General features: G+C 32.7%; 1 protein-coding gene across 1 annotated transcript in view; it reads right to left on the reverse strand.

The window, feature by feature from the left end:
- LOC143065177 (uncharacterized) overlaps positions 1–19,908 on the reverse strand; it is a 44,657-nt gene that overhangs the window by 10,447 nt on the left and 14,302 nt on the right. The window lies entirely within an intron of this gene.

The raw sequence follows: 19,908 nt of genomic DNA on the forward strand, positions 1-19,908 counted from the left end.
ATCCTTGAACTTTGATTTTAATCATGTCAACAAGGTTTGGATGAGCATGTAAATCAAACACAGACATGATTAAAAATCATCTGTAGCTTGTAATGTCATTAAATTACCAAGTTTCGTAAGAGGGAACTATAAATCCAATATATAAACAGGACACAACAAATAAAATCGTGTTTTCTCCTTGACAGTATTGTACAATAAACTGATAAACAAGTGTTGTAGTCCTTTTTACTGCTACTTAATCAGTTCTACAAAATCAAATCTAAACCGTTGTAGATGGCAAAACAATTTTTAAAATTTCCCAAGGCATGTATACGATTGAATTAATGCAATTGGTTCTGTCTTTTATTAGGCTTTAACATGGGATTGTCACATTAATATTACACTTGTTTTAATGGACTTTAGATAATCGGTTGACACTCTTATATATTGAAGCCACAATTTCATCGAATTGTTTCAACGTTTTCAATATTTTAAGGCAGTACCAGCATTTGCCGTTTGAAATTGACATTCGATGTTATAAAAAAAATCTCGTTAATACTTACATGTAGATGAAATTTCGCAAGATTTCGTAACTGTCTTTAAGGTGGAAGCTTTGAAACCTTGTTTTGTCGAGTGAAATGATTAGCCGTTAAATATATATCTATATATATAGTATATATAAAGAATGAATATAAAGGTACCGTTTGAAATAACAGCAGACCATTCATTTAAATGTTTCAAATCCTAAACTTATTATAGTTTATAAGGTACTGACACACATATCAAGTAAAAAACATTACAAGTATACACATGAAGTAACGTAAAAATATACTAAGCTGTCAACTGAACACTTTTTGAATTGTCAAACATACTAACGTCAATAATGCAAGGATATACTGCTTTAATTGTCCTGTCGCATTTTATTTACCTGTCCCAAATTAAGATGATGTGTAATAAAAAGAATGGTAAAAACTAAACGATTCGAAAAATTGTAATTACATCAAATACAAAATAGTACAAATTCAAAAATAGTGATCATTATACATTCCACAAGTCAGCTGCATTAAGTATTTAGATACATGATTTTTTTAATTTGTTGTAATTGACTTTGAACTAGCTGCCAGTAGCTGCGAGTACTCTCAGATTTGTGCTTAGTATCTGCTTTGTTGGTGTGATTTGTGTTTTGGTTAGAAGTTTTTTTCTGCATTGGAGCTTATAAGTAAAAACCATTTTTCAACTGATTTTTATAGATTATCCTTGTTGTACTGTAATAACACTGACCCGGGTTAGGAGAGGATTGAGGGCTCACAATATGTTTAACTCTTACACATTCTTTATGTGCCTCTCTTAAGTCAGGAGCATGTAGTTCAGTATTTAAAGTTGGTTAATGTTTTTCATACTTGTTTTTCATAAATTTTTTTGTTTCAAAAAGTGTTCGGCACATTTTGCACTCAGACAATTATTGCGATATATGTAAAATATTGATTGGTAGCGAATATCAATGTTTAAGAATTTACCCTCGGAAATGCTTGTTTTTTAATTTCTGTGTTTAAGAATCTGTTATATAAAAGGAATCAATATCTTATGTAGCCAAATTTAAAGAACACATCACCGCAAAACAGACTAAATGTTGTTAGGTTATGTCATGAGATTCCGTTAGCAAATGTCTATGCAACACATGATCTCGTATATCTTTGTGTTAAAGGAAGAATATTTTTATTTGTTAGTGGTTGTGCTCAAATCAATTTTTTTCCTCGTTAATAAGAGATGCAAACATAGGTTTTAATAAAGGCAATAGTAGTATACCATTATTCAAAAGTCCTAAATCAATTAAAAGAAAACAAATCTGGGTTACAAACCAAAACCTAGGGACACACATCAACTACAAGAGGAACATGAGGAAGCCAACGGAACAACATAAGAAAGTATAATGAAATATCCTTACATGATCGTTCTAGTGATGAATTAAAACAGGCTTAAACAAATTTAACTGTTCAGGGAACAACTTGATTTTAAGACTAGCAGGCAGTATACCATCTTGAATTTGGTTGGTTTATTGAGGAAATTGATAATGTTGACCTCTAACATGGCGGAAAAAGGAAATTACTTCAACTTAAATAATCTATATAAAAAACTATCTATTGACTAAACACAGTTGTCTCGCTTTTGTTGTTAGACATGGTGTGGCTGGTGTCACTTTGAACTTTGCGTGATATGTCGTTTAAACATATCAGTATCAAAACGTTGTTAAATCATTGATTTCTCCAGTAAATGTTTTTGGTTAGATTTCACTGACAATGTATCCATGTTAATCCATTTCAAGAATAACCGCATTCAAAATGGAAATATTAATTGTCTCTATATCTACAAGCAACATGATAAAGGTCACGTAATGTTCATTTTAAGACCTTCTTTTTATCGAAAGTAATTATCAAAGTAAAAATTTTAAGTTAGAAATTACATTCCTCGTATACTCGTATAATTCTTATATTATAATACACGTTCAAGTAACGTTATAGCTCAACATGATAGCAGAGCTAATAAACAAGAGTTCGTCGCATGTCGTGCCAATGTATCTTGGAAATTCGATTTTATGTGAAGAGGCTCAGTATTTTACGAATGTTGTCCCTTTTTGAAAATAAAGAGATGTGATATGATTATTTGTAGGACAACTATCTACCAAAAACTAAAAAGTAGTAGTTGTATGCAACTTTAAATCACCGTACGGCCTTCGATAATGAACAAAATCTATACCATAAGCTGTAAAAATAATGTCACGACATGACAACATGGGTAACAATTCAAACACGATAATAACAGTCTGTAGCCCTTTTCATAAAAAATCTTAAGTGTAATATTTATCGCAAGTCTAAAATATTCCTTAACAATTCAACTAAATATTTTTATTGTGAGATTACTTTTACACTTAAGATTTTTTGTGAAAAGGGCTACTGATTTATGAAAAAAAGAAGTAAAAAAAAAAAGAAACGGGGAAACAAATATGGCAGATTCAAAACAACAACAACCACGTATGTGTAGGCTCTTGAATAGGGACAGATACATAATGTGGCAGAGTCAAACATGTTATCAGTGCTCAAACCTTTCCTACCAGCAGCAGAAGTGTAAAAATACAAAATGAAAGAATACATTTGAGTATAAATTTATTTCGGTGGTTAATGAGGAACCCGTTTTAATTAATATTCTTTATGTAATGCCTAATTCAAAACCAAATCTTTGCATATAGGATAAAATTTAGTAAAAGTATTCAGTAATTTGTGGACATTTTGTCCCCGAGGACATCATCCGCCCAGTAGCAAAACTACAATTGCATGAATTTACGAAGATCTAACAGGAAACTTGCTCGAACGTCGCCAAATATAAAAAGGTCCGAAACAGACGTCACCATGGACACGGTGTCGTCTGATATGGCAGGTGTCCCCTCATCACCAGACATGACAAATATCACAAACATGACTCCTTCAGATCATCGTCCTAGTGACAACAACAATATTACACATATACAGCCATGTTCAGTTCTCGTTTTAGACATTTTTGTTTTTGATGACACAGTACAACACTCGCCTTTCGAAATGTGAGACCAAAGGCTGCAAAACTTGTGCAATTTTAATTACAGATGCTGAATTCACTAGCAATTTGACCAAGAAATCATATTTTACCAGAAGTTACGATGATCTGAATTGTAAATCGATAAATGTCGTCTACGGATTAGAGTGCAACCTTTGCGGATTGGTATACGTCGGTGAAACGAAAGGAAGGCTAAACAAACGTATGTGCGGTCATAGATCAGACATTAACCTCAATGCGAACGACATTCTATACCAGCATTTCAATCAGCCCGATCATTCCATCGTTTCCATGACAGTTCGCATTATCGAAAAGATATACCATAGCTCTAACAATCCTAATCTTTCAACGACTCTCCGTAGACAAAAAGAGGACTACTGGATTAGACAATTGGGAACTGCGACACCTTATGGTTGCAATGACAAAATTGATGGTATAGGTATTCTATCTAGTCCTTCGTGTAACTCGGTGAATGTGATGAATATTTTCAACTCGACTCCTCGACGTGGACGCAGTCATGGTCATCGTCATTATATATCACCTTCTCTGCATGATGTATCTATTAATGACTAGCTGCCATTTATACAAAAGCCGTTAGGTATTCATCACATTCGCACGCAACTTTATTCATTACCTCTTTCAAAACTTCATTCTCTGTTCAATTTATGTTTGGAATCCACTGTTACAAACCCTCATTCAAACCAATACAAAATTACAGCTATAATTTCGGATATTGCAAGTCACAGACTTTTCAAGCCAGTCCGCATTGGCAAAGATGAAAAAGAGAAAAGATCTTTCCTTAATCTTTCCTTTGCCAACAAAGGTATCGATAGCGTCAACTTAGGCAATATCCTTCATCATAAATTAGTTCAATCGAAAATACCTCCTTATTTCAAAGACCAGTCTGTACCAATCATTTCTTATACCTATACCAAACCGTTTCAACTAAAATTTTCAATTACAAACACGTTTTGCAGGATCTCGATATTGACGACTTCAAGTCTAAACCTCTTGATTGCACTTGTGTTCCCAAATTACATATAATCCTGCTGACCACGTTATTACCGGTGACCTCAACATTGTAAATAACACTTCTCTACGAAATGTGTTATCGAAAGGTCCGAAAAATCGTGAGCCTAAATCCATCAATTGGAAATACAACTTTAAAATTTTGATGGATTCAGTTGAGGATTATGCCAGGCAATGGGCTAAGCGCGAGAAGGAAAACGTAGACACTCTTTCCGAATGGATTAAGGCAGTGAGGTCGTTGATACAAATCAGAATTGAAAAACTGGATGGATCTATCATTGCCCATGCTACGTCAATCTTTAAAGACCCAAATGTTGCAAAACACCTATCCTACCTCCATGACAAATATGTTGTTGTCCCCGCAGATAAAGCTCCAAACAACATTGTTTTTGTGTGTAAAACTCATTACATTAACTGCTTGATAAACGAATTAGGTATTGACAATTCACTTGGAAACTCAACATACACCCTCACGACACTTACCAAAGAGGAAATCCTGGATAATCGTAGGTCTGTTCTGTGTTCCGTTGGAATTTGAAAGATGAAGAACTGGATCTGCCATCACTGTATTGGATACCTAAACTACATAAGTGTCCTTACAAACAACGGTATATTGCTGGGTCTTCCAAGTGCTCCACGAAACCTCTTTCTAAATTATTAACATCTATTTTATCAGCAAAGACGGGCTTCAAAGTTATTGTGAAACTGCCTATTCTAGAGGGGCGTGAATCAGATGTAGATACTTAAAAATTCCAAAGAGTATATACAATCTAACTCTCTTTCATCTTGTAACAGTACATAAACATTTGACTTTTCTACTCTTTTCACAAGTATTCCACATTCCAAACTAAAAGACAAATACACCTTATCGCTAATCCCGGCTGACCCGGCCGCTTGAACTTTTGACGCACACAACAATCACTTTTCCATTGTGGCGTCAGATATTTTGCTTTATGACGTCAAAATTTAACGGGAACCTGTGTGATTTCCAGTAATGGCGGACAAATAGCGATTAGGTGTATTGAAAGAGTTGGTATTGCTTTGCTTCGTAAAAAAGAATGGCCAACGTAGATACAAGTATCTTCTTTTAGGGAGGGATAAATCCTACTTTGTAAAGGATCACTCTGATTCCAACAAAAAATTCTCTGAAACTGATATTATCAAGATGCTTGATTTCTTGATTGACAACATATTTGTTACGTTCAAAGGACGTGTTTTTCAACAGACTGTCGGTCATTCCAATGGGAACAAACTGTGCCCTCTACTTGCCGACTTGTTTCTTTATTATTATGAGGCTGACAGGAACTTCTCAGGAAGAAAGATAAGAATTTAGCAATATCCTTTAACTCCACTAATCGCTATATAGATGATGTTCTTTCACTAAATAATTAAAAAATTGGTGACTATGTGGAACGCATCTAGCCAATCGAGCTAGAGATAAAGGATACTACAGATACAGTTAAGTCGGCCTCATATCTTGACTTACATCTAGAAATTGACATTGAGGGTCTGTTGAAAACAAAACTTTACGACAAAAGAGATGATTTCAGCTTTCCAATTGTGAACTTTCCATTTCTAAGTAGCAACATTCCAGCAGCACCTGCATACGGGGTATATATCTCCCAATTGATACGATATTCCCGTGCTTGCATTTCCTATCATGGGGTTGCTGCTCACATTGAGCTATTAAACCAAGAGTTCCAAATGGTGAAGTTGAAATCATCCCTTCGTAAATTTTACGGACGCCATCACGAGTTGGTTGACCGTTATGGAATAACCGTTTCACAAATGATATCGGATATGTTCCTTACGTCGTAACTTCAATCCCCTTCTCTTTCATGAATGTGACCTACCGAATTAAACTATTTACCGGATTTGTTATCACATAAGCAACACGACGGGTGCAACATGTGGATCTGCTTACCATTCCGGAGCACCTGAGATCACCCCTAGTTTTTGGTGGGGTTCGTGTTGTTTATTCTTTAGTTTTCTATGTTGTGTCGTGTGTGCTGTTGTTTGTTTGTCTTTTTCATTTTTAGCCATGGCGTTGTCAGTTGTTTGGATTTGTGAGTTTGACTGTCCCTTTGGTATCTTTCGTCCCTCTTGTGGTAACGAAATCACTGACTTAAATGTCCCAGTTATTCATGGATTACGGTCATTTGAATGCACACTGCATAAAAAGGCATAGCTAACAAGTTGTAAAATATAATTCAAGGATTATAATTTAATACGCCAGACGGGCGTTTTGTCTACATGAGACTCACCAGTGATGATCATATCATAATAGTTATGAAGCCACACAAGTACAAAGTTGAAGATCATTGAGGATCCAAAAATTCCAAAACATTGTGCCAAATGCCGCTATGGTAATGTATTCATGGTTTTGTAAACAGGAAATTAATAAAAATTAATCATATACCGGTAAGTGATATTCATGTCAACACCGAAGTGCTGACTACTGATCTGAGCTTTTGATACACGCGGGGACGAAACGTCCACCAGCAGTAAACCATATAAAGGGGGATGTTTAGCGATTTTCGTAAACAACTGTAAGAAGTAGTTTTATTAGTATGCTAAGCATAGATTGAAGCATATTTGTAAGTTGCGCATATACATTTGAACAATCGGAGGAGAGTATGATTGCCAATGAATCAAACCAAATTTCGATTGAAGTGGATGCAAGCAATTATAGGTAATCATACGCATTTCATCAGTGAGAAAAACCTTTACTGTATAGTTTGCTATAAGAGGACCTGACCTAAAAAATATGAAACAATACATTCGTGTGAAGGCGGATTGAGTGCTTAAATGCATGTTTCACCCCATCACATTCTTTAATAATTGTCCCAAGTCAGGAACATATAGTTCAATGATTGTCGTCGGTGCATGTCCGTCATATTTGTTTTTCGAAAATAACATTGTAATAAATGTTTTTGAAAGTTTTCTCGTTTGAATTGTATCGCATTTTTCATGTCTTTTATAGCCAACTATACGGTTTGGAGTTTTCTTAATTTCTGAGGGCCGTAAGGTTGCGTTTGATTACGTACACCGTCTTTTAAACTTTGTTTGATAGTTGTTTCATTATCAATTATACAAAATCTCCGTTTTTTTATATAGTATGTTGCAAAAATTATTCATATTTCAGATATGGACGGTGAATTATTGTTCTGGCATTCGAAATTACCAACAACAGACATTTCTTCGAGTATCCTTTCTGTCTTCTTATAAACTAGTATTATTTGACCAAAGGTATGAGCAAATCCACAATCTAAGTCAGTAAGTGTTCAAATTTCTTCAACAGCTGAGTGTGTATCTTATGTTAACATATTGTGAGAATTAACAATCGCACTTTGCCATTGCATTCTGGAGAATACATAACTAAGCTGTAAAACTTTTGTCTCAACCGTTCGTTCATTTTTATACAGTAAAATATGTTTAAACTATTGTATACAACTTAACAAATATTATTCAACCCCCAAACCATCAAAAGATTTTAAAGCTACCCTAAACATTTAGCATAAGCATTCAATGAAGAGACCTCGCTGATCACTTAGATTGCTATTCTTTGAATACTTGCGAAGTGTGTCTGACTCAAATCTGAATTGACAAAGAAAGCCAGTTTTCCTTCCGAAGGTCGATGACCTTCTTTGGATATTCCGACTTTCTGCAGCAAAAAAAAAGAGATGGTTGCATTATCACCAAAAGTAGCACCAATGATGAACAAACAAACATAAACACGAGACAAACAAAAGCGTTAAAGGACAACTTTGCTCAAAAAGCATAAACGGAAAAAACAGCATACTATTAAAAAATTATAGTACAATTTTAAACATCACAAATAGAAAATATAACGACACAAAATGAGCAATTATCACATTATTATCAACACAATTAGTCAAGCCAAAGTACGAGTGATCCTACAGTTATCCTTATATTTCTGTGAGATTATTCAACTTGGATGTTACATTTAGATGTTGTTTTTGAGGAATATCACGTAATGCATGATTGATTAGTGTAAAAATAATTGTGTGATGAAATATTTACCTAAAACCATATTCATTATAATCTCTTCAAACCAATAGATTGACATATACATTTCATCTTTATGATGATTTATCATCTTTCAATATATAAATATTAGATGTAGTCAAGTTGGGTCATAGGATAGTGAACATATTAATGTGTAGTAATTTCATGGTGGTACATATAAAAAACAAATGTTTAATTCACCAAAAAAAAAAATGTATTTGATCGGAAACTTTCCTTTTAACCAAACGCAAGACAAATCGAAATCGTTTTGCCATTAAACACAAAAGTGAATTTAACCACTTGCTCTTTCCAGATCCAAATAAAATAAAGTTACAGAGAACGGTTTTGACAAACCAGCTACATATTTTGACTTCATACGCTTGGTTTGATATGATGTCCATACTTATCCATGGTGATTTTAAAAACGGAACAATAAATTTATCACAGTTCATTCTATAGATGTGACATTTATTCAAATATAATTAAATTATTGACACTAATCTGCATAGCGCTTCAATTTGTACTCTTAAAATTTATAACATGTCTCAGTTTTCATGTTTATAGCACTGGGTCAATACCTCTGTTGGTGGCTATCAGTCCGCGAGGGTATCATTAGTTCAGAAGTTAGTACTTTGGTATTGATATAATGTAAAACCATCCTTTTCAAAAGTGTCCGTTAATAGGTTTTCAAAATGTAAGAAACTAAGGCTTCAACTTCCTCAGTTAAAGCTGACCTTACATAAATTTGCTGTGCTATGTCCTTTTTGGTCACATAGGTCCTCAACCATTTAGGTTATTATAAATTCCTGGCTTCTAAATATTCGGGTTTGACCGTTCCTGATGAAAATAAATTCAGAAAAGCTCTTCGGACGCATGAAATGTAAAACGCTTTGTTTCTATTTCCACATGTGTTTTGGAGGTTTATTTGAAAGTGAATCTTCTAAACGCTTTTGTTATCTGATATATTGAGTGTTTTTTTTTTATCAGTTATCCAAAATATTCTTGATATCTAAATTTACATTTACAACTGATAAATGATAATACACGACACTATTTTGAATGGGAACTATAAAGGAAGAATCTAACTTTTTTACAATTTAATTCTTCTGATATGCATTAATGCAGATAACTGTAGTCTACATCGAATTTGGAAATTTCAAACAGGCCAATTCAAAATTAGGGCCTTAAGGGTTGCTAATGGCAAGGTTTGCTAATGGCAAATAAAACTTCTGCTAGAGGAAACATGATATCCGAAACGTCTCCGAAAAGAAACCACGAACGCATTAATTTTTGAACTTGATCCTAATAGGCTACACAGTTGCAGACAAAATGATCAATTATCTGGACTTTTTTTTTTTTAGAGGTAGTGAATTTGATTTATCGACATATTTCCTAGAAATGTTTGGAAATAAACAGCATCTACAGGACTTCCATTTGTTTAATTTGACTAATTATTTCAGAGAAGTAAAAATCTTAAATGATTATTCCATAAAACTTATAATTTTAACATATTTTAAATAAGAAATATTTAATGAAAAAGGTGAAAAAGAAAGAACGTAATAGCGTTCATTGTGAAATTTTATTTGAACTATCTCATGTTAGTACCATGATCCGCGATGCGTGTAACATTTTATCCATTTGCATACACTTTTCATAAGATTTTGTAATTTTTTTTGGCAAATTTCGATCTCGAAAAATTCCAAAAAATGCTTTATTTGCAAATGTAAAACATATCACAAGAATAGACAGTGAATATGTGCCACAGAGACAACAACCCGACAAAAGAGTAGATATTAACCCAAGGCCACGAATTAGTCTTAAACGCAGCTAGAATAATGCACACTAAAGGTCTTGCAACGTTATAGCAATGCCTAGGAACGCAAACAAACAATGATTTAACTTTTAGTTTGATTGTTAAAGCCCAAACTACAAAAAGCTGCAAATATTTCTAAAATTGGAAAATGTTCTGTCGAAACTGAATTATTTATGTACATTTGATAAAATGAGGGACAGTTAATTTTAACTTAGAATCATATTCAAAACAGTGTGGCTGTGGCCATTGATTGACGACTTAATTATCCCATTGACTGGGACAGATTAGGTGAACGTTTGTCTGTAACGGCCACTGCTCACTACTTACTTTTTATAGAATTTAAACTGTGGGGTAACCAAAGGTTCTTATCGCCTTCAATAATAAAATAATTCGAAAAATTAATCAGGAATAATCTTTATGTTTTGATTTATATTATTGATATAAATCATAACATCGTGTTATTCCTGATCAATTTTTCGAATAACTTCATTTACGTGTTGAGAACCTTTGGTGACCCCACAGTGTAAGTGTCTTTAACAAGTACATAGTGAGCAGTGGTCGTTACAGACAAACGTTCACATAATCTGTCCCAGTCAATGGGATAATTTAGGTCGTCAATCAATGGCCACAGCCACACTGTTTTGAATATGATTCTATATAGTAGCATATTGTTCTTCAACTAATAAAAGGTTTGTATTGATGCAAAAAATGTGTTATTTCAACATTGTTCAAGAAATATCAATAACTCAGATAATTAACAGAAATTTACCTATTATGTTATAAATTTAAAAGAAGACAAATACGTTTATTTTTTTTAATTAAGCTTCCTGAGCAAAATAACGATATCAAAATCCAAGAAAGGGCAGTGTTTATTGTTGATATTAGCTTTATGTAAAGTCAGTTCACCAGGATGGACCTCTTTAGTGTGCATACCGAAGTCGTCATTGTTGAGAACCAATACATCATCCAAATATCTAAAAGTGTTATTATGTTTTTGCATCAGATGTTGTTTCAATTGGTCTTTGCTAAGTTATGTAATAAATTGTAAATCATTACAATACAGACACAGGTCCGTAATAAGTAGTGCACAGTATTAAAGTCAACATTGAAATACCGATAACTGGACGGTACGAAATCTCAAAAGCGAAAAAAAAATACCTGAAGGAGTTTGAACATATATATTCGCATTCCGACTTTCAAAAATGCCCATTTAATTAGGTGGTGATTTTCATCTTAATAAGATCATGAGGCAAAGTGGTTTATACGGTAGAAAAATCAAAACAGATTCGAAATCACAAATATTAGCATGCAATTTATCAAGTGCATCTAACGAATTATTTGACACTCCAAAAGTGATTAATTTCACAATTTTCAAAGGCCCTTATTTGAACATTTATTATTACAAGGTTTTGATTGAAGCAAGTGTACTAGTAAGTAGAAAATAAAGTTTAGTAGTGTAACAATGACGATATAAATCTATATGAGTGACGTGTTTTGTGCAGCTTTTGATTAAGATCCCCATTTCATCATTTTGCATTAAAGTTTCTTGCTTGTTTAATTTGATTATAAGATTGTGAAAGTGTTGATTTTGTCACCTGATTAGAATGAACTTCATCAGCTTCCGCGATACTTTCAAAATATACTTTGGTCAAGATTTCTACGCCCAAGTTTTACAAAAGAAGAAGCTTTCAATTCTGTAATAAAAACAAGTGTCATTGATATTAGCACATTATTACCAGGAAGGAAATAAAGGCTACTGAAAAAGTCATTATATAACATTGATATGTTCTATAATATATTTAATAAATCTTTACTGGAACTTGATGTCCAACCAAATGTCATATTCCTGAGAAAAAGTCGTTATGAGTGATGTTGTTAAAGTAAAGTCAGATGTTGTAATCAATTACGAAAAGCAATTGAACCATATGGAATGTATTTGAAGGGTACTAAAGCTTAAAATGCAAAGTGTAATTCGATTGTGAAATGGTCTGCCAACATTGATACAGAATATGTAACATTTGAAAGATTTTTATTTTCCCAAATGGATGGCATGTTACCGATATGTTTGTCGTGTTAATTAACAACTAACAACTTATAGTAAACCAACATAATCATGATGGAAAGTCAAAAACATTTTATTTATTTTTGTTTTAGCGATTCAGGCTACAAGATAGACAAAGTAAACCATATTTGAGATAATTCGAAATAATAATACTGTTCTCTACATGCAATACAGAATGTTTGGAATCGATGAATGGCTTCAAGGTGATTTACCTGCGAAACTTTGTTATAAAAGAAATGTAACAGTATATAACATTTATATTAAGCTCATTCAATGCATGCTGTTCAGTGTAGATAGATATACTCCACTTATATTTATGTTTATTTGTACAGTGCAGTATAGGAACAAGAGATAATAAAAAAATCTATAAACCAACGAAAGATCCTTTTTTGAATCTTTTAAAAAAAGTAAGGTAAAATTTATAGAGAAAGACAAATCAATTTATAGATTACAATTATACATTTGATATATTTAATATTTACCTAATATATAATTATTTGATTCTTTTGTGTAAAAAAAAGTCAAACAAATATATATTCAGTCCTTGGTACGGCAATATATATGGAAATGTGTTTTCAATTTACTGTCATTTGAAACAATGTCTAAATTACACGCAGGTTATTCAGGTAAGTGTAGTTTAATTGAATGTATCGACTATAACTATAATACAAGTACCTAAAATACAACACAAATCGTTAACAGCATACGTATTAACAGGAAAAAGTCATTGATAATGTACTTTCTCAAAAATATTTGAAATTAGAATGGGTTTAAAGGAGTCGTGAAAAACGTTTTAAATGTGAAACATGGCCTGTTTTGTGAAAGAACCACTACATTTAGTTGTTTTGAACAGCACACTGCTCAGTTTTTTTTCTTCCGTAATGAAAGGAGCTATAGTTTCCTGATTGTGTCTTCAATTGAATGTGCATATTTACAGTGGATAAAGTGTTTAAAACATTGCATTCCTTTCAAACCAGATGAAAATGGACATTGTCGATGCTTGGCTTGGTCTCCGTGTGAACACTTCTGGTTATAAGTTCACTAGAAAACGTTATACTTCTGTTAAACATTTATAAATGAATAACTGTTTCTCATTAAGTGCGATATCGGTTTCTGAAAAATCTAGCAAATTTATTTCTTTATTTTTTTGGGTGAAACGAATTACCTCGTCTAAAACAATACATACTGAATCATTGTACATGACCCATAACAAAATGCATAGCTTTATATGACCGATTTACATCAAATGAAAAAATCGTCTTTGGACTTTACTGTTTACTTATAGTATACAATGGATCCAGTTCACTACTGAAATACCGAGATGTAATAAAATGTGACTAAATACTTTTCTAATTTCTGATTTCTAATTTCTTGTTCGTAGATCCATCAAAATTTGGATCAGCATCTGTAGTTCCACAACCCGCCCTTCCTTTATACGGAACGACTGGACAACAGTCAGCACAGTATGGCCAACAACAGCCCATTCAACAACAACCATCACTATACGTGCCTTTCCCAGCACAAGTCACAATCCAAACAATTGCAGTACCAGCTAATGTTGAAACAAGGATGGCTCAATTCAGGTTTCCATGCCATCCTTCGGCTAACATAAATCCAGTTCGAATGACATGTCCATCTTGTAAGCAAGAAATAAATACGGCAACAAGATATAAGACAGGTTGTTGCACATGGCTGTACTGCATTTATATGGCGTTTATGGGGTAAGACATGAAAAAAGTATAAAAAATAAATACATAAATTATCTAATTTAAACAATATTAGACGGTATTTCTACAAGTGCAAATATAAGGATTGCGGTTGATTTTCATATAACAACACAATATTACATGTAAATAACTACTAGTTTTCCTATACTAAATTTTGTGGATCTTTGTCATTTTGCTTATTTTTTTCTGTTACCTATTATATTATTGGACTCGGACTTAGTGCGTATTGCTGTGTGTTTGTTTATTCAACACTGGCTATTGGTATCAGGCGAGTGTAAATATTTCACAAATCATGTTTAAGGTTGATGGATGTCTTTCGCCATCTTGGTTTATAAAAAGCAAGGTCCAGCTTTTGAATCATGTTGGCAAAATTTGATGCAGATAACTAATGTGAATTTGCATTTAAAAGAACAAATGCATAAGATTATAACTTATAAGTATTATTCTTTTTACAAGTTTAGATTACTTTGCTTGGTTTTTTTTTTTTTTTAAATTGGCATTTTAAGGGGAGGTAACTCTGAAATAGTGCATTTACTGAAAGAATCTACATGGAATTTTGCTATTTTTTATTTTAGCCGGGAAAAACACACAGTGACACTATATTTTCTTTTGATATTCTTAAAGCATTTTCTAAAAGCTATTTTTTTTTATTTCGATCATTTAGTTTTGCTTCTAATCACAAAATGATGTTTTTTTTTCTGTATGATCCATACAAAATGTGTCACTTTGTCACAACCTGTAGCTTGAGAAAATGCGTGGTGACCTATCATTTTTATTATATTTGTGAACATATATCAGTATATACTACGTTTTGACAAAGTATGAACAAAATCTATTATTTTCAATTTAGACTCCCATACCACCTTAACCCCGACACAATATTGGGTGTGTGCCCGTTTTACTGAACTAGTATATATTATTGTTTAGGAGCCAGCGATCCTTATCTTTAATTGATTTTCCATAGGCGGTAATGGTAACGTTTTTTTTTCTGTAGCTTAGTCCAGACCCGGCTGAAGCTCTTGCCTATTTTTATATGAAAAAGTTCAGATCACTTGGGTCTTGGTGCTTTCCAAAATCATAATAATCTATATGAAAATAATAATATGTGGTTTGATTCACAGTGAGACAAACTAGCCACCAATCACATATGACAAATGAGTTTACAATTATATATCACCGTATGTACAAAACCCATTCTTGATATCGAGCTATAAAAGTTCCCCAAAATAACAAATGTAAAACTATTCAAACGAGAAAACTCACGGCTTGATTTATGCACAAAACAATAAATGAAAAATAATTATGATATACAGCAACATACTATAACCACTAAATTACAGGCTACCGACACGTGACCGACAAATATTGAATGTGGAGGGGTTAAACAAGCTTGTTTGCTGCCAAACCATCACGCTTACCTGAAACAGTGATCAAATAGTACACAATAAGAAAAAAAAACACTTAAAATTAGCTGAAAAGGACTTGATTTATCAGATTGATACAAAGCATCAACACATCTAACAAAAACAAACCGTAATGGGGTATTTATACATCACTAAAACGAAAAAAGACACTTAATACTGATATTAGAGAACTCAAAGTCACTGAAAGCTAATGAGTCTTATCTTACTGAGTGTTAATTCTAATGAGTCTTCTCTAACTGAATGTAATTTCTAATGAGTCTACTCGTACTGAGTGTTATTGCTTATGAGTCTTTTCTTACTGAATGTAATTTCTAATAAGTGTTAACTTACTGAATGCCATTTCTTATGAGTTTTATCTTACTTAATGTCATTTCAAGAGTCTTCTTGTATTGAATGTTATTTATAATTAGTCTTCTTTTATTGAATATAATTTCTAATGCGTCTTCTCTTACTGAATGTAATTTCAAATAAGTCTTTTCTTACTGAATGTAATTTCTAATAAGTCTTCTCTTACTGAATGTAATATTAAATAAGTCTTCTCTTTCTGAATGTAATTTTTAATGAGCCTGCTCTTACTGAATGTAATTTCCATGAGTTCTATCTTACTTTCTAGTGAATCTTCCCTTACTAAATGTCGTTTCAAATGAGTCTTTCCTTACGTAATGCTATTTCTAGTGAGTCTTATTTTATTGAATATAATTTTTAATCAGTCTTCTCTTACAAAAAGTCATTTCTAATGAGCCTGCTCTTACTAAATGTAATTTCTAATGAGTGTTATAGTACTAAAAGTCATTTCTTATAATTCTTCTCTAATTGAATTTTTTTTTCTAATGAATCTTCCCTCAATGAATGTAATTTCTTATGAGTTTCCATTACTAAATGTCATTTCTAATGAGTCTTCTCTTACTGCATGTCATTTCGCATGAGTCTTCTTTTACTGAGTGTTATTTCTAATGAGTCTTCTCTTACTGAAAGTCTTCTTTAGTGTGTCTTATCTTATTGAATGTCATTTTAATGAGTTTTATAATACTGGAAGTATTTTTTACGTTAAGGGCAGCCTTCTCTTACTGGAAATCATTTCTACTGATACGTTAGCCTCCTCTTACTGAATTCCATTTCTACTGTAACAGTAGCTTGATCTTACTGAATGTCATTTCTGAATGCAATTTCTTCTGATACGATAGCCTCCTTTTACAGGATATCATTTTTGCTGAAACTGTAGTATTCTCTTACTGGAAAATAATTTCCTCTTACTGGATGTCTGTTCAACTGATACAGTAGCCTCCTTTAACAGGATATAATTTCTACTGGTATGGTAGTCTCCTCTTACTGGATTTCATTTCTACTGATACGGTAGCCTCGTCTTACTGGATTCTATTTCTACTGATACGGTAGTCTCCTCTTACTGGATTTCATTTCTACTGATACGGTAGCCTCTTCTTACTGGATACTATTTCTACTGATACGGTAGTCTCCTATTACTGGAAATAATTTCTTCTGAAACGGTAACCTCCTCTTACTGATTGCCATTTCAACTGATGCGATAGCCTCTTCTTACTGGATGCTCACTTCTACTGATACGGTAGACTGTACTTCCTGGATATCATTTATACTAAAACGGTATCCTCCTCTTACTGGTTGTCATTGCTACTGATACACTAGCCTCCTCTAACTGGATATCATTTCTGCTGATACGGTTGCCTTCTTTAACAGGATATCATTTTTAAAGATACGGTACTCTCCGATAACTGGAAATCATTTCTCCTGAAACGGTAGCCTCCTCTTACTGATTGCCATTTCTACTGATACGGTAGACTCCACTTACTGGATATCACTTTTACTGAAACGGTGGCATCCTCTTACATGATAGCATTTCTACTGACACGAAAGACTGCTATCAATGGATGTCAAAGCTAATGATATTGTAGACTCCTCTTACTGGTTGTCAGTTCTACACCGATTTTCCTTTTACTTGATGTCATCTCACCTACAGTTTCCTTATACTGGAAGATATATCTATAGATATCGGGTCCTAGTGAATGTAGTTTCTTTTTTTAACGTATGTTTATGGTATGGTTATTTCTGACAAAGACATGTTTTTGCTTGAGTAAATTGAATATATCTTTTAGTCTATATATTTCTTAGAGTATACTATTGTTGTTTTTTGATTAAACTGTGCTGCTTGATATCATTTCTATTGTAGACTGTGTCTGTGTTGCTGGATGCCATTTCGGTGTGATTGTACCAAAGATGTGATTCATACGTGCCCACAATGTAAAGTGGAATGTGGTAAATTTCAACGTCATCAACTCGCAAGGAAAGAACGTGGGCGTAATAGACGACGACGTTAAATTGAGGGGAGGGGAGAGGATATAGCCGACGCTATTATTAGAGTAAAGGCCAATTAGGATAATGAAATAAAACAGAATTGATATAATAATACTACGGGAACCTTTAAAATTGAGATTTAACTTTTGTTTTTCTGATTGTTTTCCACGATGGTAATATTATACAAATTTAACATCTCATTTAGACCGTGTATATTTACGCCAAACATTTTTCATTTAAGCTGAAAAAATAGATTTTGAAAAATACCCTACAAATTTTAAAATTAATTGGTTTGATAAATGTAACAAACATCTGTTGAAGTCACTTCTAAAAAATCATTTTCGTTATGAGATTTGAAATTTGTAATTTTCATGAGATTACATTATTTGATTTCACGAGGATAATATAAAAAGTAATGATAAGTTTGTCTTTAAAAGATTTCATCTTATAAACAATTTAAATAAATCAATCATTTGAATTTGATTGTTTTAGAAAAAAACAAATTTCAACCGCCTTCTAAAGAACAAAATATTGAAATTGCTAGCCTTAAACATTTTTCAATTTGTCTTAAAATATTGAAAAATGAAAAATGCTCCCACGTGGAGCATTTTTCAATTTGCCTTTAACAATTGAAAAATGAAAAATACTCCCACGTGGAGCATTTTTCAATTTGACTTTAACAATTGAAAAATGAAAAATGCTCCAACGTTGAGCATTTTTCAATTTGCCTTTAAATATTGAAAAATGAAAAATGTTGAATTTTCATCTTCATTTTTTTATTTTTTTTTCAATAAGAGATATTGAAAAAATGGATAATCAAATTATTTTTTCATTCATTGTTTACACTTTAGAAGTTTTGTTTTTTATGCTTTCAATATATATAATACACATGGGTGTATGTGTGAACCTATTAGATAACAATAGTGTTTTAACATTTGGCATCCATCGTCTCTGTTTACAACTAGAACAAGCTGTGGTCCACATCTTCGAATCTCAATCAGAATTACTCATGCTAAATTTCGGTCCCGCGAGGTTGATGTTGAATTTTACAGCAATGTTTCTGTTTTTTACTGAAACACATTATTTTGGGAAAACTCATAAGGAATGAAGCAGACATTTTGGGTCAGTGCTTGGTAGAATTAGATACGACTGTCTTTAGGAGACAAGTCTTGAAATTTTAAGTGTATAATTGTTCATGTGGTCTTTTATTTTAATAGCATGGTTTATTTGGTAAATGTATATATATAGGTTTGATGTTGTCAACACTGATATTGCTGATTACTTTGTTCATTTTTAGACAGATGTTCTATTTTTTTGGAATGAATGTGAGGTGGCATTTCAGTTAAACATGAACTTCAAATGTGAAGCTAGTTTACGTTTCTCTGGATATAAGAAGATGTGGTATGAGTGCCAATGAGACAGCTGTCCTTGTAAGTCATAATTTTTAGAATAAAAACCATTATAGGTCAAAGTACGGTCCTCAACACAGAATCTTGGTTCATACCAAACAGTAAGCTATAAAGTGTCCCCAAAATGATTAGTGTAAAACTTTTCAAACGGGAAAACAACGGTCTAATCTATATACAGAACAAAATACACTTATGAATCACAACTACAAACGACAACAAGGAACATTAGAAGATGACAAAATCTTTAAACAGACTTTTTAAGAAGGGATATAGTTACGATACTGTTGTCAGGTCATTAAAGTTTGCATATTTTGGCTTTAATATTGATTCACTTATAGGGTCTTTATATCGGAATTAAACACATTTATTTAAAACCAGTTGTTGGCATGAAACGTGTTATTTGTCTTAAATATTTTATGATTGTATAATACTGAACCCCTAACGGGAGTTGCCTGATATTCCTATGATGAAGGAAGACATAATCTTTCAATTAGTTTAATTGAGGTCTGGAGCTGGCATGTCA

Source organism: Mytilus galloprovincialis, chromosome 2, assembly GCF_965363235.1.
Source record: "Mytilus galloprovincialis chromosome 2, xbMytGall1.hap1.1, whole genome shotgun sequence".
Classification (NCBI taxonomy): Eukaryota; Metazoa; Mollusca; class Bivalvia; order Mytilida; family Mytilidae; genus Mytilus; species Mytilus galloprovincialis.